General features: G+C 46.1%; 1 protein-coding gene across 12 annotated transcripts in view; it reads left to right on the top strand.

The window, feature by feature from the left end:
• The first annotated feature begins 2321 nt into the window (after nucleotides 1-2321).
• The window catches only part of CHD6 (chromodomain helicase DNA binding protein 6), a 203300-nt gene continuing 187655 nt past the window's right edge, over nucleotides 2322-17966 (top strand). For 3 of the 12 annotated variants that reach the window (XM_055437516.2, XM_055437507.2, XM_055437515.2), the window contains exon 1: nucleotides 2322-2421. The gene's annotated coding sequence lies outside the window, so the exon portion shown is untranslated. Of the gene's footprint in view, nucleotides 2422-7511; nucleotides 9912-17966 lie in introns of those variants that run through there. The other 9 variants (XM_088843769.1, XM_088843773.1, XM_055437510.2 and 6 more) reach the window with 6 other exon arrangements.

A 17966-nucleotide genomic window follows, 5' to 3' on the forward strand; every position in this document is an offset into this window, starting at 1 on the left:
AGGACTGCTGCCTCTCCTGAGTACACCGACCAGATCTTTCTTTCACTTGTACCTGTATCAATCACTTGTGAATCAATCATGCACTCCTATTGATTTCTTGTTTAGTGATATAACATTCGTGTCTTTGCGTGTGTTTAATTTCTTACGTGCTACTGACTCACTGGAGTTTAAGAAGAGGAATTACTGGCACATCTGCCTCTCCGCCCCCACTCCCTCCCACACCTCCCAATACTGTCCGTGCTTCTGTGCTTAGGCATATACACACTCCTCCCTCTACCTAGAGTCCCATTCCTCCCCCAACTCATTCACGCTGTCATCTTTGGTGGGCAAGAGATTTGAGTGCGTGAAGGGAGGACTGCTTGACTCCCATGTTGGACTCACCAACCCTGCCTCTAATACAGTTCTGCTCCCAGCCCCTTTCCAGAAGTTAAAGTTCACAGACCCAAGTCCCATGAGCAGTTTTAAACCCTTGATCCTGGACTCAGACTGGAGAGGCTGCGGCTACCAGCTGCTTGGTCCTGCTTCAGCCCCTGCAGCAGCTGGTTCAGGGGGGCAAGTCCACTGTCCAGCTGGGCAGGACTGAAGCTCTTTAGGATTCATGAGTCAACCTCTCCCTTGTACTCAGCTAGACAATAAGCTCCCTGAGGACACAGATATCATCTGCCTCATTTAATGCTGTCTTTTGTATCTAGAACAATACCTGGAACATAGCTGGTGCTCAATAAATAGTTAAGGAAGGAAGAAAGAGAGGGCAGGAGGGAAGGACCATGATACATCATGACCAGTCTTAAAAGAGAGAAATGTGCACAGGTGAGGTTGACAGGTGGCGCGGGGGCTGCTATCTGTATTTGCAAACTGATGAAATCTCTGGGTCTGCCAAGAAGTTGAAGAATTGGTCCTCAAAAAAGCGTTGGGGCCACAGGCTGAAAACCATAGGAATGCTGGGGTTTCAAAGACACTAAAAATATCCTCTCTCTGGGGGTGCAGTAAGGCTCTTCTAAATCATTATAGCTACCTCTGACAAAGGCAACTGCGTTCATCCTGAATGTATCAGACAAACGGCTCTTGGAATCATTGGGACTCAGATCATTCCTACTTTAAATAAGGTGAAATAAGCCTCTACAGTCAGAATCCAACCTTGTGTGATTTTTTTTTTTTTTTTTTTTGTGGGTGCTAAGGAAACACCTATGACAGAAGCAAACGGGGTAAAGTGGTGAGGCAACTTGCACCTGGGAGGTGGCAGTAATGGGATGGACACAGAGCAATCAGCCTGACAGGGCCAACTCCCCATTCCTCTCTGCCTCCGTCTATTTTCTTCATAGCACTTATCCCTACCTCTCCCCTTGTATTTACTTAACTGTCTTTCTTTCTCCTTAGTATGTCCATCCCACCAGGGCACGGCCATTGTCTTACCAACCCTGTCTCAGATCAATGCCTGGCACTGAGTGGGCATTCAAAAATTAACTACTAACGAATGAACGGAAGAATATTAAAACAATTAGTTGAATCCCTGCCATATGCTGGGCCCTGTCCTTGAGGATGCTACAAGGAGAGTGAGGGAGACAGGGATGAACATAAACCTACCCCTGATTTTAGAGAGGTATATATCCAAGGCGTTTCAAGACTGCCTCGAAGCAGCAACCCCCCGGGGGTGTGCGGGGCAGGGGTGGGCGGGGGGTCCTTGGGAAGAAGCCCGTGTGCCAGGAGTGCCAGGGAGCCAGGGGAACTGGCAGGGATGCGGCTGGAGACAGAGCTCCAGGCTCCTTTACTCTTCGCCTGGCTCCCCTGCATCTTTTCCTGACCTACGGAACCTCGGCCCCAGAGGAATCTATCTGTCGCGCGGGACCCCAGTCACATCTTCTCCCGGGCCCGGAGACGTCAGCCCCGGGTGTTCCAGTGGTCCAGCCCAGTACCTAAGAGCCCTCCACCTGCGGGAGGAACCCCCACCCGGCCCAGCCGCGGCGCGCCCCAGGTCCCCGCCCCCTGCCTGCCGTCCGCGGCGGGCAGGACCCCGCCCCGCCCTCTCGGCCCGCAGGACCCCGGCCCCGCCCCGCCCCCGTAGCCCCGCCGCTCCGTCCCGGGGGGCGGGGCCGCGCGCCGCGGCGTCTCCGAGGCGGGGGGCGCGAGGCAGGGGGCGGGGCGGCCCCCGGAGCCGGCCAATCAGCGCCGCTATCACATCCATGCAAATACGAGCACAATGGAGCGAGCCCATCACTCGCCCCTGCAAGCAAGCTTGAAATGGGCTTCTGCCTGAGCGGCAGCCGGGCTGACCAATGACTCTGTATTTTGGGCCGCCGAAGCCCAATGGCATGGCAGGGAAGGCGGGCCCGAGCCGGGTTAGGGTGTCCTTGCAGGGTGTCTGAGCTAAACTTCACCAAATAATAGCTGTTTGTATTTTGGCTGCTGCAGGAGCCATTTTAGGTAAGTTCTTCTCTTAAACTTTTTATTTTCCTCCCCGGCCTCAGCGGGCCGGCCTTTTCCGCGGGCCCCCGGCCCCGCCCCGCCGGCCGGGCTGGGGTGCCCCTATGAATGAAGCCAGGATGAGGGGCTGCGGCGGCGCCGCCGAGGCCCGGCCGGGGTCCGAGCCGGGGCCGGCGGCGGGCGGCCTGGCGGAGGGCAGGCGGCGGCCTGAGGCCTGAGGCCAGGGGCCGGCCTCCGCCTGCGCCCCGCTCCGGGCTCGCGCTCAGGCCGCGCTCCGGCCGGGTGGCCGTCCTTGGGAGTGCGCCGCTGCGGGCCGCGCGGAGGGGCGGGGGTCCGGGCAGCCCCCCGGCCGCGGGCCCGGCGGGCGGAGGCGGGGCGTGCGGAGGGCTCCCCCACTGCCCCCGCCCCCCGCCTGCTCGGAGCCCGGCGGAGGGGGGACCCCGGTCGCGCCGCGCCGCGCCGGGGCAGGGGTGACCGCTACTCTCCCCCGCCGCCCCCGCGAGAAGTTGCTCTATTGGCGTCCTGCGTCTGTTTGCAGGGGTGGAGGAGGGTGGGCTGGTGCCAGGCTGCTGCTCCGGGAGGGGGCGGGGGCCCCGGCGCGGCCCCGGAGCGCGCACCCCCGCCGCCCCCTTCTTACGCACTAGCGCGCACTCGCCCCGAGAATTGGAACCCGGAGGTGTCCAGCAACCCCGCAGCCAAGTTTTGTGCATTATTAGATTGCATGTTGGAGCGTAAAGGAAAAAAAAAAAAAAGGAATCTCTCCCTTTCAGGGTATTTCTTTCCTTGGCTGTTAAGAAGTAACGGAGTCTGTTGCTCCCAAATTTCCAGGGACGTGCCTGTCAGATGTGCAGAGGGTTGGCAGCTCCTTGGTTTTTTAAAAAGACGCTATTAGGAAATCCCCTCACTAGTGAGATAATTGAAATTTGAGTTTGTTTGCAGCTTCAGTTTTATTTGATCCGATTAAAAATGCATAAGCAGACACTTATATTTGTGTACGGAAAGTGTTCCCAGTTCCAGTTATGACTGCTGTGACTGTGGTTTCGGCAGTGTGTGATCTAATAAGGCACTGTAATTCGATTTTGAACCTGTAGGCCCGTATTCTCCAAATGAAGGTTTATGGACCATTAGTAGTCTGGCCAGGGTTTCTCGTGAATCCTTAACATCTCCAGGCATCTTTGGAGCTGTGTATGCGCCTTATTTCGCATCCCCTCTACACTGCTCCTTTCTGGTGTGACAGATCCATGGACAGAGAAGATACCCATTTAAACATTTTTACAGTTTTTAGAGTGTCTGCAGTATTGCCTGAAATTCGATTTTTGTTTCTCAAATGGCTTATAGAAATACCATCCCAGTAGGCTTCAAATTTAGATATACTTTGAGTGGATACGCTTGGGACCCTTAGAAAAGTCCAGACAGGGACTACTGCTGTGTTCCCGAGACTAATTACGAGCTGTCTTTCTTACTGGGGATTTGTCCCCATCAGCTGCATAGCACAGGAGAATTTGCTGGTATTCCAAATGGGAAGATCAGGCTGGCAACCTCAGGGAGATAGTTTTTCTAAACTTTGTGGCTCTCTGGGAGTAGAGAGAAGGTTTGAGATCCATGTGTGATAAAAATGATTAGGCGTGAATCATCAAGTGAAAGGGTGTATGCCAGCCAGAACAGGTGGTTTCATATAAGCCATGCATGACTGTAACCAAAGGCCTGGGAAAATGTGGAATGGTGAAATGATTAATTTTGGACTTCTTTCTGTCCCATGGCAGAATTCCTGGATGAATTATGATGAATTATTTAAGCTTTTTTTCTTGATAAATAGACTATTAAAAACTAACCTTTACAACTTTTTTTTTTTCTTTTTTTGCTAACTGAAATCTCCCTTACCAGATTAGGATACCGTCCTCAGCTATAGTCTGCCCTTGGGCAAAGGAAACCTAGATCTGTTGTGAAATTAGTTGGGTCTCATTGTGCTACCACAGTCAGCCTGGAGTCACTTTTTTTTTTTTAAATTTTAATGTATTTATCTTTGGCTGCCCACTGGGTCTTCGTTGCTGTGTGTGGGCTCTCTCCAGTTGCAGCCAGTGGGGGCTTCTCTCTAGTTGCGTTTGGTGGGCTTCCCATTGCAGTGGCTTTTCCTGCTGCAGTTGTGGCGTGGGGGCCCCCTCAGCATGTGGGATCTTCCCAGACCAGGGATCGAACCCATGTTCCCTGCACTGGCAGGCAGATTCTCAACCACTGGACCACTAGGGAGGTCCGAGTCACATCTTTCATACTGCAGTTATTTTTTTGCTTTTTAGATTTAGTTGTCATCTCACTGTAAAGTCTTGGAATAGGATCACCTTTCCCACAACTTTTTAATGTTCTGTGGCTTTCCCATTGTTTTTATACTTTATCATCAGTATAGTCAGAAGTTCTCTGAACTCATCAGTGTATTACTTTCAGACAAATCAAATGAAACATTGAATGGCCAGTTGAAAGTGAAATGAGAGGCCACAAGTAACATTACTGCATTTCTGGAAGATCCTTTGGCAGTTCGTTTTTTGTATTTATTGATTCACTTATAACTATTACAAGTACCAAAGAAAATCTGAAGCAGAAACTCATGTCTTTAGAAACCACTGTCTCCTTTGTCGGAGAAGGCAATGGCAGGCCACTCCAGTACTCTTGCCTAGAAAATCCCATGGATGGAGGAGCCTGGTAGGCTGCAGTCCGTGGGGTCGCTACGAGTCAGACATGACCGAGTGACTTCACTTTCACTTTCACACATTGGAGAAGGAAATGGCAACCCACTCCAGTGTTCTTGCCTGGAGAATCCCAGGGACGGGGGAGCCTGGTGGGCTTCCGTCTATGGGGTCACACAGAGTCGGACACGACTGAAGTGACTTAGCAGCAGCAGCAGCAGCAGTCTCCTTTGTATGGCAAGCCACTCCAGTACTCTTGCCTAGAAAACCCCATGGATGGAGGAGCCTGGTGGGCTGCAGTCCGTGGGGTCGCTATGGGTCGGACACTGGACTGAGCGACTTCACTTTCACTTTTCACTTTCACACATTGGAGAAGGAAATGGCAACCCACTCCGGTGTTCTTGCCTGGAGAATCCCAGGGAAGGGGGAGCCTGGTGGGCTTCCGTCTGTGGGGTCACACAAAGTCGGACACGACTGAAGTGACTTTGCAGTCTCATTTGTAAGTTGTTTTGGCATTATGTTATAGAAAACCTATCAGGAACAGCAGGCCCTGGGGCTACCATGTCTTGGAGCTCTCTGATTTAGAGAAGTTGCCAGGAAGTTTTCAAGTTTTCTTGGATATATGACTTTGCCCCAAGCAGAGTTTGTGGTTACGTCTTCCTGTGTTAAGCCATGAGGGAGCAGGCTTGCGACTGTAGGTACCTTATGTTTTTCAACTTTCACTGGAAGACTTTGTCATAACCACATGGAGTCACACATGGATTCATGTTCTGAACCCTTTTGAACAGGTTTTAGGATTTGAGGATTCTACCTGCATAAATATCTTTGGTACTATGACACAATGACAGTATCTAAATCCATTGAGAAGACTGTATTCTCACCCTCCTCTCTCATCCTCCCCAGTATAGCAAGGTTTGAAATTTGTTTTTTAAATTGAAGTATAGTTGATTTACAGTGATGTGTTAGCTTCAGGTGTACAAGCAAAGTGACTGAGTTTTATATGTATATATATATACTTTTACAGATTCAGTTATACATCCATATATATACTTTTTCCAGATTCTTTTCTATTATAGCTTATGAGTTGTTCAGCATAGTTCCATGTGCTGTAGAGTAGGTCCTTGTTGTTTTATTTATATATAGTAATGTGTATTTGTTAATCCCAAACTCCTAATTTATCCCTCCCCCCACAATTGTTTTATTTTTAGTAAAAATTTCACAGAAGCTTTAGTCAAATTTAAGTGAAAAGCAGCAGTGGATCCCATGCAACTGCCTGCGTTTCCCTGTACCAGATCACTCTACTGAAAATACCTAAAAAACATCGAGAGCTTGGAGATCTTGTTTCCTCAAGAAAAGTTTTGTTTGCCATGAACTACAACACCCTTGTGAGGGAAGCAAAAAGAACTAACATTGAATGAGTGAATATCTGGTCTGGGTTGGGCACTTAGCCAGGTGCTGGTACTACAAGAGATGAGAGAAACAAAAAAACCAAAACCCTGTTTTCTTAGCCAATCCAGGAGCTCCATGGACTGCAGCTCAGAGAAGTGAAGTAACTTGTTCAAGGCCGTGAAGCTGGTTCAGGTTAGAGCCAGAATTTGGACCCATGTCATCTCCATCCAAAGCACACACATCCTTTTTTACCGCCAGCACTCACTGGAGTGTGCTGTCATGCTTTGTGGTATGCTGCTAGATTAACTAGCACACTGTGCTTGAGTTTTGTACACCCATCCCTTTCACGTCTCCATTTCAAGAATTTGTTATTGAAAAGGCAGGTTGGAATACAGTGAGGGCTATTACCCCACCCCACCCCCCATAGTGCAGAAGAGGTCTTTCCAGGGCACTTAGGAGTTCAGGGTTAGCCCAGTACAGTAATAACCATGAAGTGCAGAAGGGGAATGCAGCTGATTTTTTCTTGCCAAAATGTTCTTCTCTTTGGTTCATTTCATGGAGGCCTTTGATACCCTTGTGAGAAATTCTGTTATTTCCATAAAAGTCCTGAAGGTAGTAAAGTGGAGTTGTTTTAAAGTATTTACCCCCTTTCCAACTTCTGAACCAAATTATTTGCATAAAATATAGAGAAAAGCTGTTAGTTTTGCTTGTGGTACCTGCGTTAGTTGGTTTTTCTAGTTTGTAATACTGACTTTCCAATAGACTTCCATGGTGCTTTTATCCACTGACAATTTCAGAAGAACTTAACATACCGAATAGTGTTTGAAAATTCCAGGAAAACTGGGAAGTAGAATTTTAAGTTAACTTCAGGATGTGAATCCAGACGTTTACAAAGTGACAGATGCATGTTTGAATTTTGTAAAAGAGTAAAGGAAGATTTCTATTTTTCTACTCCTTTATTAAAGATTCTTCTAGGGTTTTTTTGTTGTTGTTGTTGATCTAATTTTATGGATCAAATATAGTATTGGTAAAATTTTAATATATGTTTTGGATTTTCTTGTACACTATGTGACCAAAGCATTTTATTTGTGGAATATCTACATTTTTAAATTCTAAGATTGTCTGTCCATAAAAGGTCAAGCTTCAGGTTAAATGAAGGTCTAGCTTCCCAGGTCGGAGAAGGCAATGGCAAGCCACTCCAGTACTCTTGCCTAGAAAATCCCATGGATGGAGCAGCTTGGTGGGCTGCAGTCCGTGGGGTCGCTAAGGGTCGGACACGACTGAGCGACTTCACTTTTCACTTTGACATATTGGAGAAGGAAATGGCAACCCACTCCAGTGTTCTTGCCTGGAGAATCCCAGGGACGGGGGAGCCTGGTGGGCTTCCGTCTATGGGGTCACACAGAGTCGGACACGACTGAAGTGACTTAGCAGCAGCAGCAGCTTCCCAGGTGGTGCAGTGGTAAAGAATCTGCCTGTCAGTGAGGGATATGCAAGAGACAAGGTTCAGTCCCTGGGTCGGGAAGATCCCCTGGAGTAGGAAATAGCAACCCACTCCTGCATTCTTTCCTGGAGAGTTCCATGGACAGAGGAGCCTGGCGGGCTACAGTCTTTGGGGTGCCAAGAGTTGGACATAAGTGAGCGACTGAGCAGCCACTGTAACATTGACCTTTGGGTCCGACCTATTTAGGTTGATGCTTTCCATCCTTGGATTCATGGACATCGAGGGAGTGTTCAGCTCATCTGTAAACTCCCCAAAATAGTATGTAAAATATCACTTGCGTGTGCATTTTTATGGGAAGCAAATCTATTGCTTTTTATGATTCTCAAAGAGATCTGTGACTCCCTCCTTCCGTTCTCCTCTCCCTCATCTCTTCCCACCCAGGTGCAAAAATAATATTAAGGATCATTGGTCTAGGTCATTACAAAGGAGTTGTTTTCTTTGAGCAAAATCTTTTGCCTTGAGGCTGACTTCTTTGAGTATTTTTTTGCGCAGTCTCAGTCTGGATCAGTTGACCTGAGCCTGGGGCCGCCCTTCTGCATCCCTGAGGATGGCTTCTAGGCAAGGGTTACCCCCAGCATTCTTCCCTGTCTTATAGTTGGGAAGCTGTTCCATGCCTTTGCCCGTTGTCTGTGCAGCCTGATAGAGTGAAGGTTGCAGCAGGTGACAAGACAGTCTTGAGAGCCCAGGGCCTCTTGGTCTTAGCCATCTGCCTCTGCAGATGGGACTGGAGGGGGTGGCCATGGCAAAAGCTCCTGATACTTTCTTGCTTTGAATTTTACTTCTTATTCATTCTGTTAGTGCTTTATTCAATATGTTAGGAGGAAAAGGGTTTTCTTTCTGACACTATGGACAGAACAGTTAGAATCTCCTCTCATATTCCCCAGGCTTTTTAATGAGATATACCTTTAACTTTTCTGTTAATGTTGTTAATTTTAAGTGGAATTTTTCTTAAAATAAGGACTAGTTGAGCATGTAACCTTATTTTATACAGAACATCGTATATGTCAAGTTCTGTTGGACCAGATGTTATTATAGGAAAAAGGGTCACGTATTAAAGTTCTCAGAGCCTTATTTTACAATTTATTTAAGTAGTAATCAAACAGATTGGTAAAACAAAATGATTGAGCAGTCAGAAAATTCTCAGAATAGTCTCTGGGAAGTGACTGAACTTGAAGTTATCCTGGAGATTTTCTCCTAGGAGTCTTATTTGTTGGGCCAGACTGGACGTTGAGTAGAAGGAAAATCTGTTTGGTTTAATATATGGAATGAGGAAAACACCTAAGCTTTAGGTAGTTGGTGAGGGGCATTGAGTCCCATACAGGGATTCTGTTTGATGTGTTCCTTTCCTACGAGTACGGGGTGAAGAGATGTGCCTGGACTGGTCACTTTGGGTTTGGGGAAACCATCAGTATTCTTAAGAAGTCCTATGAAGGACTGTGTCTGGTAAGGAAGGTCCCAAATCATCGATTTTATTTAGTGAAGAAATTTTATGGAATTTAATGCAGAGACTTTAGTAATGTTCGTTGTGTATCTCGGCTGACCAACTTTTGCAGCTTTAGCGGTCTAAATTCAACCGTGGGTTAGCATGAAAGTCAAGCCATCATCTTTGTTGACCATGTGACAGTTTTGGATCACATTATAAATGAAAACCTATCAGGTTGTTTCTTTGAGCAAACCCCATATATTACCATTTTAAGGAGCTGGTGGAGAGTGGTTTCTGCTTCATGGAAATAACATTTTTGCCTCAAGTTGTAAAAATACGTTGAAGAAATGGTAGAAGATATGAAAGAGATCATTAATGACCAACTCCAGAAAGATAATCATAAAAACGTAAAATCATCTCTTCTAGATCAGGGCTACTCAAACTTAGTCTGGATCCTTGCAAGTTTGTGGACTATTTGTTACCTGTCTGCGATGAGGTAAGTTCAAAACTTGTAAGAATTGACTGCTTTTATATGCTTTTATAACATTTTTTGGGCTTCCCTGGTGGTTCAGAAGAGTCTGCCTGTAATGCAGGAGACTCGGGTTTGATTCCTGGGTTGGGAAGATCCCCTGGAGAGGGAAATGGCAACCTGCTCCAGTATTCTTGCTTGGGAAATCCCATGCACAGAGAAGCCTGGCAGGCTACAGACCCTGGGGTCGTGTAAGAGTCAGACACAACTTAGCGACTAAATAGCAACAATATTTTTAAGAAAAATGATTTGTCTGTTGAATCTGATAATAGAAAATGTAAGTTTATGGTGTAGTCCTTGTTTAAAATACTTTTTCCTGGTAATTAGCTTTTCTAGCATTTTATCAAAGTGTTGGTTAAAGGTGGATTAAGAAGAAACACAAACTGATCCTTTATTATAGTGTACTGTCCTACTTGAGATGACGGGCACCTCAGCGTCCTGCTGGAGCATTGTTGGAAATGTAGGTTTTTGGCCCCATCCCTGGTGGCTCAGACTGTAAAGCATCTCCCCTGCAATGCAGATTTGATCCTGGGTTGGAAAAATCCCCTGGGGCAGCAAATGGCTCCGCACTCCAGTATTCTTGGGCTTCCCTGGTGGCTGAGATGGTAAAGAATCAGCCTGCAACGCAGGAGACCCGGGTTTGATCCTGGGTTTTGAAGATCCCCTGGAGAAGGAAATGGCATCCCACTTCTGTATTCTTGCCTGGAGAATCCCATGGACAGAGGAGCCTGGAGGGCTGCAGTCCATGGGGTCGCAGAGAGTCGGACTCAACTGAGCGACTAACACCCTCACTTTCAGACCCCTGAGATAAACTTCTGGTTTAGGGACCCAGTAATCTGTGTTATAATGTGTTATAACTTGCTATCCTGATGATTTTGTGTACCTTTAAATTTGAGAACTGCTGTTCTAGGTCAGCACTGTCCAGTAGAACTTTGTGCTGTGATGGAAAATGTCCTGTATCTGTGCAGGCCCTACTAGTCACATGTGGCTTTTGAAGCTCCTAAAAAGTGGCTGGTTTGACTGAGGAACAGAATTAAAGTTTTTATTTAAAATATTAGTTAGTTTGAGTTTCAGTTCAGTTCAGTCGCTCAGTCGTGTCCAACTTTCTGCGACCCCATGAATCACAGCACGCCAGGCCTCCCTGTCCATCACCAACTCCCGGAGTTCACTCAAACTCATGTCCACAGAGTCGGTGATGCTATCCAGCCATCTCATTCTCGGTCGTCCCCTTCTCCTCCCGCCCCCAACCTTTCCCAGCATCAGAGTCTTTTCCAGAGTTTGAGTTTAAATAGCCATATATGACTGGTGGCCCTGGCATTTGACAGCACAGCTCTAGACCCTTTAACAACCTCCACCCCCAACTTTTGGGGGGAAATAGTGGATTTTTTTTTTCCCTCTCTTTGTTTAGAAAGGAAGATACAATATGGGGCAAGACTGTTCTTTAGCCTGAAATGAGACTAAACAAGTCATATAAGTTTGACACTTTTTTCCATTTATATTTACCTATTTATTTTTATCTAAAAGTTGATTTGCTGTTAAGAAAATAGTAGGATCAGAAAATAAATTTAGATCTGTGTCTTGTAAGGTTTTGTAAACAGCAAGGTAGGTTTTCATGTGAGGCCTTATGACCTTTCATGTCTTTCAGAATGACTGCTGAAGCTTTTTTCTTTCTTACAAAGATTTATTACAGGCAGGTTTTAAGTGCAGTGCTTAATTCTCAATATAAACGCTGGTATTGAGGGTTCTCATTACTTTAGACTAGTTAATGGAGATTTTTCCTACATAAAGTATTTCTGGTTTACCAGCTTTCTTAGAGGATGGTTTTTCAGTTTATAAAGGTATAATATTTGTCTTTAATAATATTCACCAAACTTCCCTTGATGGATTGAGCCTTATCTTCTGTCCTCTTCCAATATATTTAAACGTTGATTGGTTAAAGGAAAGGATTTCTTTTATTCATTCAGGGTTTGTGTATGCTTCCCTGCCTCCAGCCCCATCTATTTATACTTCAAATTTTAAATTCCTTAAAATCAGGATAACACTGAGGCAAAATATGTTTATTGGTTAACATCCATTGCAGAATTGGAAAGTATTTTGTGATTGACAAGGTTGAAGGAAACATGGCTATAGAAGTAAGGGAAGGGACTTCCCTGGTGGTCCAGTGGCTAAGACTCCGTGCTCCTGTTGCAGGGGGCCCGGGTTCGATCCCTGGTCAGGAAACTAGATCCCATGTGCTGCAACTAAAGATCCTGCATACTGCAGTGAAAATCCCAAATCCCCAGTTCCATAGCTAAGACCAGGGGCAGCCAAATAAGTAAGTATTTTTTTAAAAAGTAAATGAAGATTCGCAGGTAGAATTATAGCTTTTTAAAATGTGTCTAGACATAATAAAATGGATCTTTCTAGGGATATTATAATTTTCTTAAATTAATTTGCCAGGTTTTAGGTTTTCAAGCAGGAGATTGTTATTCATTCAGCAGTGACTCTTGAAGCATGAGAGAAGTAGGAGTGTTCCATACACTTTTTACACTCATAGATATTAGACTTAGAAGGCTTCTTAAAGATCGTAGGTAGGGCTGCAGGCAGAGCAAAGTTGCTGATGCAGCAGTGGCCTTTGCTTTGTTTATGGCATGAACATGAGTTTTCATTAAAAAGCAGCACTGTTTTCCCTTTAGTTCTATTGTAGGAGACAGTCTTATTCTCTCCGAGTGACTTGAGATTTATGGTAGGTTGTCTGGGCAGGGGCTTCTGTTCAGCTGAGACACAAGTTATCACTGATTGGGAGAGCTTAACGTTTTTAACGTGCAGCTTTGAGCTCTTTTGTTGGACTTTCTCCAAAGGATTTCAAGTTCTTGATCCCTAGGCACATATGTGGATTACTGCTTTGGGGTCTTAAGGAATTGGAAAACCCAGTCTGTTGGAATTGAGATCTGGTAGCTGACAGATCCCAAGCCTTGAAGTTTCAGAGATTCGTTGCTTCAGATTTGTCTCCATCACCGTCGCTGATTTGCAGAGCTATGACTGGAATGTTGTATGAGATGTTACTAAAAAAACTGATTCCATAAGCCCTGCTGAAACACCAGACTCCTCATTTACACATGATAGTCATACTCTGTCCACCCTTACCTGCTCTTCCTTCCACGTTTCACGCTCACAGGGCTCTCCCTGGGTGCTCTTGACTTTTCTTCCATTGTTTACTCTTCCTCGAAGCTTGGTTCCTACCATCATAGCTGTAATTATGGCAGTTATTTCTAGTTTAAAGTTTCAGTGTTATTAAGTCTTACATAATTCAGCATCTTCACTAGATTCTTCTAAACCAAAGCTTCTTTCTGGTTTCTCAGGATTGCAGAAGAGTAGAGTTGAAAGGGACTTCAGGGCCATCTAGTCAATATTGTTATCTTATGGATGATGAAGAGGCTTCCCAGGTGGCACTAGTGGTAAGGAATCCACCTGCTGACGCAGGAGACCCAAGAGATGCAAGTCCGATCCTCAGAGAGGGAAGATCCCTTGGAGGAGGAAATGGCAACTTGCTCCAGCATTCTTGCTTGGAAAATCCCATGGACAGAGGAGCCTGGCAGACTACCGTCCACGGGGCCGCAAAGAGTTGGACACAACTCCAGCGACTGAACATGCACATGGATGATGGAACTAGTCAAAAAATTTGTTAGGTCGTAGAACTAGGTTACAGTCAAGTTAGGATTCAGTTCTCATTTCACTAACTAGGACTCTTGCCTGAACTCTGATGGTTAAGGTCCTAAACACGCACAGAAGAGGATTTCCCTTAAGAACTTGTGGAGAAAGGTGGGGAAGGAGTGCTCGGAGATTAGAAGTGACTTTATGAAAGGCTGCATAATTTTTCTTACGTTCTCTAAAATAAAATAGGGATATTATCAATGAAATTTTACATGTCCTACAGGAGTCAGAATGACTGGTACTATTTTGGTAACTCTTGTTTACTATGTCTTGTTTACTAGAAACATTCTGGCGTGTCCTTCCCTGATATCATGGTAAAAGGCTTGTGGTACTATTTTGGTAACTCGTGTTTACTATTCTTTGCTTACTAGAAACTTTTTGGCATGTCCTCCCATTATATCCTGGTGAGATGCTTGTAAATTCACCTTTGCTTTATTGCAATTAACGTGTTTGAGAGGTGGTTCTCACATCTGCTTATTCCTTCAGCTTTCTGCCTTAGGGTTCTTAGAATAAGTTTTTCCCAGAGCCCTCAATAGTCATGATAGTAGTAATAGCAGCTACTTGGTCATTGGCTGCTTACTGAACACCTGGTATGGTGCGAGGTTCTTTCACGGTTTGCTGGTTATTAGGCCTGTTCTTCTGTTTCTTTTGGGTACATGGTGGAATTGCAGTCCATCACCTTGAAGTTCAGCGTGGCCACATGACTTGCTTTGGATACGGAAATTTGACTGAAAGTCATGTGAGACACTTCTAGGCAGATACTTTTTTTTTCCCTGAAAGAAGTCTGCAGTGGTTACACAGCATAAGCCAGTTAGCCCATACTTTAGACCACTGCATTTTTTAAACAGGAATTTTAACTGCAGCATAACCAAGCGCATCCTGAAGAATATACATGGACTTCTCCTTCATCCTCCTGGCTAAGGGCTGATATTAGCCCATGTTACAGTTGAAGCTGCGGAGGTAAAGGAGTTAGGTTACTTGTCTGTAATTGCAGAGCTAGTCACCTGGGCAGTTTGAGCCCGACCTTCGTTTTATTTATTTTATTAATTTTTTTTGGCTGGGCCGGGTCTTGGTTGCTGCACAGGTGTTTCTCTCCTTGCGGTGAGAGGGGCCGCTCCCTTGCTGCGGTGCACTGGCTTGTTGCGGTGGCGTCTCTTCTCGCAGAGCCCGGCCACTGGAGTGTGCAAGCTTCAGTAGTTGCTGCACGGGGGCTCGGCACTTGGGGCTCTGGGGCTTTGGAGCACAGGCTCAATAATAGGCTTCGTTGCTCTGTGGCATGGGGGGTCTTCCCCGATCAGGGATGGAGCCGCTGTCTCCTGCGTGGGCTGGCAGACTCTCTACCACTGAGCCCCCAGGGAAGCGCCCTTTAGTTTCTTTAATATCTGCTTCTTCACTTTTGGCTGCCCTGGGTCATGGTCACTGCGTGTGGGCTTTCTCTGGTTGTGGTGGCGAGTGGGGACTGCTCTCTGGCTGTGGTGCTCAGGCTTCTTGTGATGGTTCCTCTTGTTGCTGAGCATCGGCCCTGGGGTGCTCAGGTGTGGCTGCCTTCCTGGAGCAGGGATCAAACCTGCGTCCCCTGCACTGGCAGGCAGACTCTTAACTGCTGGGCCACCAGGAAGGTCCTGAGCCCGACCTTCTGAAGCAGTTACGGTTTGCTGCCATTCTGTGTGCTCTGCCATCTCGGTACCGAATGTGTCTAGAGTATGGGCTCTGCCTGTGATAACTTCACGTCAAAACTTCTGCTTACCTCTCTGTTTCGACCCTTCTTACAGATAGACAGTTTTTGGTCCAAGGCTGACGCCTCCAGCCAGCATTTTCCCTTCCCAGTGCTGTGCTGCACACCCACCGTTCCTTCTCTGTCATCTGGACTCTGCTCTTACTGCCCTCTGAAATTCCATCTTCCACGTGATGAGGATAGTTCCTTGCCGTAAATATCTTCGCATTTCTAATATTTTTGACGCAAATTTCTCAGAAGGCCACATTTAGCCAATGAATAGGAGACTGCCCGGTGTGGTGATTAAAATGCACGGCCTCTGCAGCCAGCCACCGGGTTTGAATCCTCGCTGTGCTACTCATTCTCCGTGCCTGTTTCCTCATCTGTAAGGAGATAATACCTGTGTCTCATGGTTCTTTTGAGGATTAAATGAGTTAATTTATGTAATGCCTTGGAACAATACCTGGCATACTGTAAGCATGATTTAAACATCAGATATTATAATTTTATGAAGAATCAGGTATCTGAGGGCTAAGATGGAGATAAGTCACTACTGATTTTAATCTTTCTGAGGTTATTATTAAGATATCAAAGATTTAATACCACCTTTAATTTTTCCTTTTGTTCAGTGGGAATTACTGAGCAACTTTATAAGGCAGGATGCTCTGGGAAGGAAATGACCTAGAGCTTGCCCCTAAAGAATTTACAGTATAGAGGGGAGATAAGATATACGTATGCATGTACAGCAGATACCTGTACACAGATGTTTGTGCTGTTATGAAGTAGCCCATAAAAAGTGTCTGAGACAGGAAAGATAAAGGGCTTTGGAAATTCAGAAAAGGGAAGATGGGGAATCAGAGAAGGCTTTACGTCAGACTGGGCATTTATTCGGGTAGGAAAGATGCAGGATTTGGATATGTGGAGACTGGGTGAGGAAGGGAGCCAGTCTCTGCACGAAAGGAAAGATCAGATCCGAGGCTGTAATAAATGTCTGTTCATCTCTTCAGCAATGTGTGTTGAACCCTGACTTTGTGCTCAGCACTGGTATGAGCCCTGGGGCTGCAGTGGTAAACAGAATCAAGTTCCTGCTCTCATGGAGCTTACGTTCTAGTCTTATTTGAATATGCAGAACCATGATGTATCAGGCAGCTGTAAGGACTAAGAAGAAAAATAAAGCAGGATAAGGAGACAGAATAGATTTACATAACTAAGAAAAGCATGATTAATTTCTAAGGCTGGGTTTTTTTGGGGGGGATCTCTTGAGGAAACCCAGTGTGTTAGTTGCTCAGCTGTGTCCCATTCTTTGTGACACCATGGACTGTGTAGCCCACCAGGCTTCTCTGTCCCTGGAATTCTCCAGGCAAGAATACTAGAGTGGGTAGCCATTCCCTTCTCCAGGGGATCTTCCCAACCCAGGGATAGAACCTGGGTCTCGTGCCTTGCAGGCGGATTCTTGGTTACTGTGAGCCACCAGGGAAGCCCAGGAGAGAGCTGAATGGCTTTTCCGGTGCCCTGGACTCTGTATCTGCTGTTTTCTGTGCTCCTAGTTCTCTGTCCCTTGCTCTTGACAAATATCTAGATATTTTCCTTTCTGTGAGATTGAGAAAAGTCCCACTGTCTTCATGGGGCCTTCCCCCTCTGTATCTGCCAGAAGCATTCTGTTTCCCCAGTTCACTTCTGGAGTCAGTTTGCCTGTGTAACTGACTTCTCTTTTCTCGTACTGTTCCTCCTTTATTCCACAAGCATGTGGTGCCTCAATACTTAGTAAACAATTATTGAGCTTTCATTTTGTTTCAGCCATTACCGGGCTTTAGGAATTTGGAGATAAATGCACTTGGCCTCTGCCCTTGAGGAATGCACAGTCTTACTAGAGATAGAAATAAAAACTGCTACTACCAACATCGTGATACATGTCAGATTAGAGCCGTGTCCAGTTTTGTTAGAACTCCCCATGTACCCAGGGAAGTTGGCGAAGGCTTTTGAAAGGAAGGAACTTTTAAATTGGTTCCTGAAAATTGATTTGGAGTGAATAATCAGACTGGGACTGGTGTCTGATTTGAAGAAGCCTTTTATGCATAGGAAGTGTCCTTTGAGGGAACAGCCGGAGTCTGGTAGAGAGCTGTGGAGCTGGGTGGGAGGTCGGGCTGGAGGAGTAGGTTGGCGACATTGAAAGGCTTTGGAGATTGTGGTAAGGAGTTTAGATTTGTATTGGTAGTGAGGAGTCATCAGATACCTAAATGCAGGTGAGTAAATTGTATTCCATCCTTGGTAGAAGCGATTGGTTTAAAACAGTGGCACTCAGACTTGACTGTGTGTTAGAATCACCTGGAAAGCTTTAAAAGAGCCAGTGCCCATTCTGCACACCAGAAAAGCGGATTTCCCTGGAAGAGAGACCCAGGCACTGGAATTTTGGTCACTTCTAAGGTGATTCCAGCGTGCATTCAAGTTAGGCACCAGTGGTTGGGGGAGGCTTGACCAACAGGTTAATGAATGAGGGAGGCCATTGCAATGGCCTGGCTAGAAGGTAAATCTCTGAATTGAGGCCTTGGGAGCAGGGATAAGGGAGGACACAGTCAACCATTATCGTTGTTCTTCCGCTTGCTGTATGTCTGTCT

This window comes from Moschus berezovskii, chromosome 15 (assembly GCF_049115385.1).
Source record: "Moschus berezovskii isolate FMDL1 chromosome 15, NW_MosBer_1.0, whole genome shotgun sequence".
NCBI lineage: Eukaryota > Metazoa > Chordata > Mammalia > Artiodactyla > Moschidae > Moschus > Moschus berezovskii.